This window comes from Podarcis melisellensis, assembly GCF_964234715.1.
Source record: "Podarcis melisellensis genome assembly, chromosome: 6".
Taxonomy (NCBI): Eukaryota; Metazoa; Chordata; class Lepidosauria; order Squamata; family Lacertidae; genus Podarcis; species Podarcis melisellensis.
Window position 1 is genome coordinate 18277138 of NC_138538.1, and position 7809 is coordinate 18284946.

Here is a 7809-nt window from a genome sequence, read left to right on the forward strand (position 1 = left end):
CAAAAGTTTGATTCAGTTAAACTTTAACAGAGACTTTTGTTTCCCTTTGCACTACAGATGTCAATTAACATAACAAATCTAGGATGATAGTGTTTTTAGTAATTCGTGATAACACAACCATCCTAGATTTTCTATGTTAATTAACACTTGTAGTGGGTCAGGCAACCATTGTCTCTTTTTGGAGTCCAACTGATAGAATCAAACTTCTGGATAAGTTCTAAACTTCCTTTATAGAAGGAATTGATTACTGCAGTGAATGGTCGGTGTGCTTATCTTCCATACAGTTGAAATTCAGCACTCTAGTTCTTAGCCTTTAAGGGGTTGTAAGACTTCTTGTTCTTTTTGCTGCAACAGACTAACCTGTAGCTACCCCTCTTGTGGCATTGTGGCCCCTTGACTAAAATATGTCTTGTGGCAGGCATTATAGACCAGAACACATTTCATTACATGCCTGAAGAAGTTAAGATTTGAAATAACGGTAATATATGCAAACATGCCTGCTTTTCCATCTTCCATTTCCATACAGAGCAGCTTTTCCATCTTGCTTTTTCAAGGACTTTTAAATTTTGTGTTATGTGAAGTAAAGCAAGTGAAATTTTTGGGAACTAACTTGAATAGTGGGGTAAAAATACATACAATGGGAAGAGAGAAAACATTTTAACTGGGCTGCAGCTCAAGAGGAACATTGGAAACTGCCTTATACTGCATCAGACTACTGGTCCATCTAACTGTTGGCACTGACTGTCAGCGACTCTCCATGGTTTCAGAGGGGGGACTCCCTGAGCCCTACGTGGAGATGATGGGGACTTTTTGCATGCAGAGCAGATGCTCAGCTGCAGAGCTGGATTACTTCCCCCAACTCCATAGGGCTACAGTCCTAGTCACACTCACATACTTGGAAGTAAGCCCTGAGGAATTCAGTGGAATTTACTTCCATGTAAAACATGCATACAATTTCGATAAAATTGTATTTAAAATCCAAATATTTTTTTACTTAACTGGTTTGTGGGTTGGCCATTCTGGGCATGCATTTGAAGCATATCACATGTTGCTGTTTAAATGATCAAAGGTTGGAGAGCACAGGAAGAAGGGAATCGGAGCTTGGTTTCCATTCATTTTTAGATTACCAGAATCTATCAGAAAAGAGCCAGGCCGATTCTGCTTTTCTTCTTCCATTTTCCTCTCTAACTTTCTGCTGGGCAGTGCAATGGAAAATGGAGGAGATCACAGGCAACACTGAGGATTTGCGTGTCATTTGAGCCGGCCCGCTTCTGAGATGCAAAAGCTGAGCTCTGGATGCTTAAACCCATCATGTGGCTGGTTTTATCGCTAAAGATTTATTAGGTTTCTATGAAGGAAGTTTATTTCTCCCCCTGCATTCCTGGAATTGTTGGACTGCTATAGAAGGAGGGTGTGGCAAAAGGTTTCTTGAAGTCAGCAAGGTACAGTCATGTGAAACCTTTGGAGCCAGTCACAAAATATTAATCGCTACTTACGTCACATGAATGACTTGGTAGCCAATCAAGGAAGCAAACCAAGGAACAGTTCAGTTTCTGATCATAGTAAAGAAATGGGCAAGTCTTCTGCTCCTGGAGAGAAAGTACAAGATTAAAGAGCTATTTTAGTCACCCCTCTGCAGAACCTGTGAGTCAGACTTACTAGAAGGTGGTGATTTCTTTATTTTTTACTTCCCCAAAAGAAAGGAATGTTCTATTTCTACCAACCAGTTCAGAACAAGGTGGAGAGGTTTGATTTCTTCCCCTAATGGTAACATTTATCATGGTCAACCTTAAAATCCAATTTGCGACTACCAAAGTTGATAAGAATTTATTGGAGTGAAGTTGTACTGACTGCATATTAATATTAACATTTACTCAACAAGCATGAAATCCTATACCCACTTAACTGGGACTATGGCTGCATACACAAGCAGATACATTTAAGGCATCCCTCCAAAAAAATAATGGGAACTGTAATATGGTAAATGTGCTGGAAATTATAGTTCATTGAAGGGCAAACTAGTTTCCTGGATTCTAGTGGGGGTGCACTTTAAATGTATTATGTGTACACAGCCCAAGTTACATTTAACTCAGTGTAACTTACTTCTGCATAGGATTGTGCTGTAAGCATCAAGTACATTGGGGGGTGAGGGTGGTTTACAATGCAGGTCAAGTAAGAAGTAATTGCAATTAGATTAAATAGTTCTCAATCCCATGTTAGGGAATTTAGGCTTGCTCCCTCAATTTTCAGAACTAGAAATTTTGGGCACTGAGAAAATCCTACACGTGATCAGACTTTTCCACCTGTCAGATTAAGATCACTTGTAGCATCTTAAAGACTAACACGTTTATTAAATTTATTTAAATTCCTCAGATTCATGAAGTGTGATCCTCATTTGTCAAATTTCTATACACATGGGCATAATGGGTGGAAGGAATGTAAAGGCTACAATTAAATGGCAATAGAAAGAAAAAGTACAGGGTGTGGTTTTTTTAACAATTAAATTAGAGCTTAAATGTATGCAAAATGACTGCTCACAAAAGCAACAATTGATGATACTGATAACACAATCATCTTGCCATTGAGTTGCTGGTTTCTTTTTTATTCATTTGGCCTGAATAGGGACAACTGTTTCTTTAGCAACACAGGTGGTAATTTCCTCAGTAATGCTAAAATAATTCTCTTATTGCTGGTAATGACTAAGGATGGTAGCTGACTAAGGCACACCCATTGATTTGAATATCACCCAGGGAGTCTTATGGCACTTGGAGGAGTTAACATACCGTATTTATTATGGGTTATGCTTTTGTGGTCTAAAGTCCACTTGCATCAGTAGCAGGAAGGGCAAAAAGTTGGGTCTATACAGTAATGAAATAAAAAAAGCACAGTCTGTGACAATGCAGTTTGAGGTTAACGGTGTAGTCCTGTGGGTGTGTACTCATAAGTAAGCCCTACTGGATTGAATGGGACTTACTCCTAGGTACGTGTGTATAGGATGGCAACATTGATATATACAAAATAGCTATAGATATATTTTGGCTGAATAAAATAACACTTGTAGTTGGGCAGGAGACCACTGCTTCTTTCGGGAAAGGATTTCATGGAGTAGCAAAACACATGAAAAGGATGCTAAATTCAATGCCAGTACTGCTAGGTGGGAAGAAGCAGCGTTTGGATTTGATATCCCGCCTCTAACACCCTTTAAGGAGTCTCAAAGCGGCTAACGTTCTCCTTTCCCTTCCTCCCCCACAACAAACACTCTGTGAGGTGAGTGGGGCTGAGAGACTTCAAAGAAGTGTGACTGGCCCAAGGTCACCCAGCAGCTGCATGTGGAGGAGTGGAGACGCGAACCCAGTTCCCCAGATTACAAGACTACCGCTTTTAACCACTACACCACACTGGCAGGAAAGACCCTCTGTCTGAACCCCTGGAGAGTTGCTGTCAATCATAAACAATACTGAGCTGTAGGGACCAGTGGTTTGTTACCAAACTTCCTGTTCAGGCTCAAACAAAGAGAATCAAACTTTGTTATTCATTCCAATTCAGCTATTTTGGGGTGGTGTGTCACTTCGAAATTATGAGCTCTTATGTCACAATAAATGTTTTTAAGGTGAGTCTACAAGGCTCTTGTTTTTTTTTTTTGTTTTTTTTTTGCTGCAACAGGACAACACAGCTATCCCTCTGGAAGCAGATTGTTCACGGTTGCAAACACGCAGAAATGACATTTGCTGCAGTGGCATGCAAACAACTTAATCCCACCCATGGATCACTCACTTTGCACAACCAGCGCCACCTCCTCACTCGTGATGCTGATTCTGCAAGTGCCAAGATTTCAAGATGCTACAACATGCCCAGTGGTCATGTGAAGCAACCCTTAAAAAGATTAATAAAGCTGGTATTGTCGCTGGTTTTGTGACAAGTACACAGAGTGCAATGAGATTGAGTGTTTGGGGGTGGGGGGAGGCTCGGTTAATTTCATTGTACACAGGTTGTACATTGACAATAAAGATACTGTGTTGTTGTTGTTGTTGTTGTTGTTGTTGTTGTGTATACCTACTAAAATCCATGAACATAACTAAGTCCAGTCCATTAATTTCAGTGGGTCTGCTCTGACTTATTGGATATAGTTCACATATACACGCAGAGGGAGAGAGAACGACATAGAATCATAGAAACAATAAAAAGTTTATGACATTTGCATATTTCTTTACAACATATATAACACCCATTTATGTCTTTAATGTATAGATCTTTTCCACTATAAGGAAGTTATAAGTTAAATTATCTGGTAAGTTAAATTATGCACTGCTCTTAAAGGGCAGAACAAACTGGCAATCAAAACTTTAACTAATTACAGATGTTTAGGAACCTCCTATGAATCACTTGTTCTCAGAGATGAGACAGATAAGATTATTTAAGACATTCATAAATGTGAAAAATGTAGTCTCCCGCATAACCATTTGAATGTTCTTCATTCCTTTGGAGTGATGCTCCTGATATTTCAACATAAAACTGAGTATGTCCTGGATCTTAGGTTGCAATCCAAAAATAACCAGTGCTCAAATAGGCACCAATACTGGACTGCAGCTTTAAGCAATTTGTTCCAGATGTGTTCTTTGAGGATTGGGCCTTCTTCACTGTGTCCCCCACCCTGCCCTACACTTCCTCTGTTGAATCTAGGGCTACGTACACACAGCATTTTATTCTAGAACCAATGGAGACTGCTGCATTGAGTGGCAAGATATGGAGACTTGTAAGCTTTTACAAACCTCCCCACGACTGCACATCCCAGGGAGAGGTAGATTGCGAGCACATGCAGATGAATACATTTACAAGCCTCCTTCAGAGCTTGCTTCTCACTGTGGCAGGACTGGAGCTAAAGGGGGCAGAGATGGCACACAGGGCCCCGGGACTCCAGAATGCTTGTGGTTTAGTAACACCTGAAGAGTGCTTGTGGCTGTGTAAACACACTTAACCATTTGTAGTGCGAAGAAGTCCTGTTTCTCAATAAGGAATCATGCCCGATCAACGTCAGCGTGTTGCCTTCATTCTAGAAATTGATACAAGATTCATTTTGCCATGCACAAGGTTGGGTGTGGTTACCTGATCTGGAAAACTTCCCCTTGATTTGGTTATCCATGCCTTTCCTCCTCACCCATGCCCCAGGTGAATGAAGGAAGAAGCCATAATTGTGATCTTGGCATAAAGGTAAAGGTAAAGGGACCCCTGACCATTAGGTCCAGTCGTGACTGACTCTGGGGTTGCGGCGCTCATCTCGCTTTATTGGCCGAGGGAGCCGGTGTACAGCTTCCAGGTCATGTGGCCAGCATGACTAAGTCGCTTCTGGCGAACCAGAGCAGCGCACGGAAACGCCGTTTACCTTCCCGCCGGAGCGGTACCAATTTATCTACTTGCACTTTGACGTGCTTTCGAACTGCTAGGTTGGCAGGAGCAGGGACCAACAACGGGAGCTCACCCCGTCGTGGGGATTCGAACCACTGATCTTCTGATCGGCAAGTCCTAGGCTCTGTGGCTTAACCCACAGCGCCACCCGCATCCCACGATCTTGGTATAAGCCCACCCAAAGTAGGTCTCAATTGTGTGTGGATTAGGCAGAAAAAACAAGATCTCAGTCATTTGTTAAGCATGCTGGGCATGGCCAAAAGGGGGCAGCTGCCCCCAATCAATTAATAAAAGAAAATAAAAACAACTAACTGACAAATTGCATCACAAAGAGCTCAGTTCTGCCCCCCAAAAACATAAAGCCTGCTTCCCAACCAAAAAAATCCTGGCTGGGTATTGTAGTTCTGTGAGGGATAAACTACATTTCACAGGATTCTGGGGGCTTCAGATATATTACACAGCCTCAGTTTTGGTCCTCAGCAGAGAGGAGGATGGGGACAAACTAGGATCTGCCTTTCAATGTCTCTTGTCCTACCTACTGTTTGGTCTCCCTGCCTTCTGGTTCACCAGTACCAATGGGCACAAGCCACTGCTGCCGCCCACAGTGTCTTTGGGTAGCTGTGGACCACCTACACCTGTTTTCAAATTGACACACCGCAATGTAGTGCAGAATCACTCTGCAATAAGCTCTTGTTTTCTGAATGAAATCAGTTTCTTGAGAACCATTTTTCTGGGGCAAAAAAAATATGTAATGGATTCATATTGTGCGTGGAACTCTGTGAAAAAAGCAAGTATTTGGTCTCGACTCTGTGCATACACAGGCTTCTTTTTCTGCCTCTGTAATCTTTCCCACTGGAGACCTCTGTTCTGCAAATGTCCCTCACCCAACTGCTCTCCAGATCATTGCATCCTAGAAAATAGGCTTCTGCTTCAGGGACTGAAGGCCGCTTTATCTCATTCTGATCCTGCAAAAACCAGCTCCTTCCATCTAGCACAGTTAGCTCCCATTGCCAGCACCACGTGTGGTCTATTGAAGTGAACTTTGCTACGGATTTCAGGTTCTATGCAGGTTGATTACGTAACGTATTTATTAACACTGCAATGCTGTGTATGTTTACTCAGCAAGTTAAGTCCTCGATTTCAGTGTGGCTTACTCCCAGAGTTAAACATGCCCAGGACTGCAGTCTAACAAGGTGTCATTCAGCTCCCTGGCAGAAACCTTCAGAAGGCTTTCTCTCGGGTCCAAGGAAGAAAGAGCTGTAATGGGGAATGTGGAAGCTGGAAGTGTTTCAAAGGACAGGGCATAGCTAATTCACTGATGTCGATGAAAGCAAAGGATGTTGATGAAAGCTATGCTAGGTGCCTGCTTCCAATATTCAGACTTCTGCTGTCAAAAACTGGGATTCCCAAGTATACCATTAGGAAGCATACAGCAAGTGAAATTCTGCCCAGCTTCAAGAGATGCCTTTTTGACTTTTTCATCTAGTCACCCTAGGCTCCATCCAGCTTCTAAACTCACTGATTGATTTGACTGAGTCTCTCAAGCCAACCTCCCTCACAGGGTTGTTTTCTGACTGGGACAAAATGCTGCTTCAAGCTCCTGAAAGCAAAGATGGAGAACTTGTGGTCCTTATGATGTTCTTGGACCTCCCATCTTCCAGCAGCCCCAGTCAGCATGGCCAATGATCAGGGATGAAAGGAGTTGTCGTTGTCTTAACAACAGTTGAAGGGTCACAGTTTAGCCACTTCTGCCTTAGTGAACAGACGATGTAAAGGTAAAGGTAAAGGGACCCCTGACCATTAGGTCCAGTCGCGGACGACTCTGGGGTTGCGGCACTCATCTTGCTTTACTGGCCAAGGGAGCCGGTGTACAGCTTCCGGGTCATGTGGCCAGCATGACTAAGCCTCTTCTGGCGAACCAGAGCAGGGCACAGAAATGCTGTTTATCTTCCCACCGGAGCGGTACCTATTTATCTGCTTGCACTTTGACATGCTTTCGAACTGCTAGGTTGGCAGGAGCTGGGACCAAGAAATGGGAGCTCACTCCCTTGTGGGGATTTGAACCACTGACCTTCTGATTGGCAAGCCCAAGAGGCTCAGTGATTTAGACCACAGCGCCACCCGCGTCCCTTTAGGTAGGCTTGTCTAAACACAAATGTGTTTAGGCACCAAAAAGAACACAGTGAAGGCATCTGCCTCTTGTCAATAGGCAGGGAGTGAATAATAATCCATTTTCTTTCTCAGCTGTCTGAAAATGTACTCTCTGAAAAATTTCTAACTTTCCATGCTGCACAATCAATAATTCCACAGAACTTAAAAGCTTGCATATTCCTATCCCAGCAGCAGTTCGCTTCATTAAAAAAACTCAACCCAGTCTATTAGCTTTATGTCATCTATATTTATATT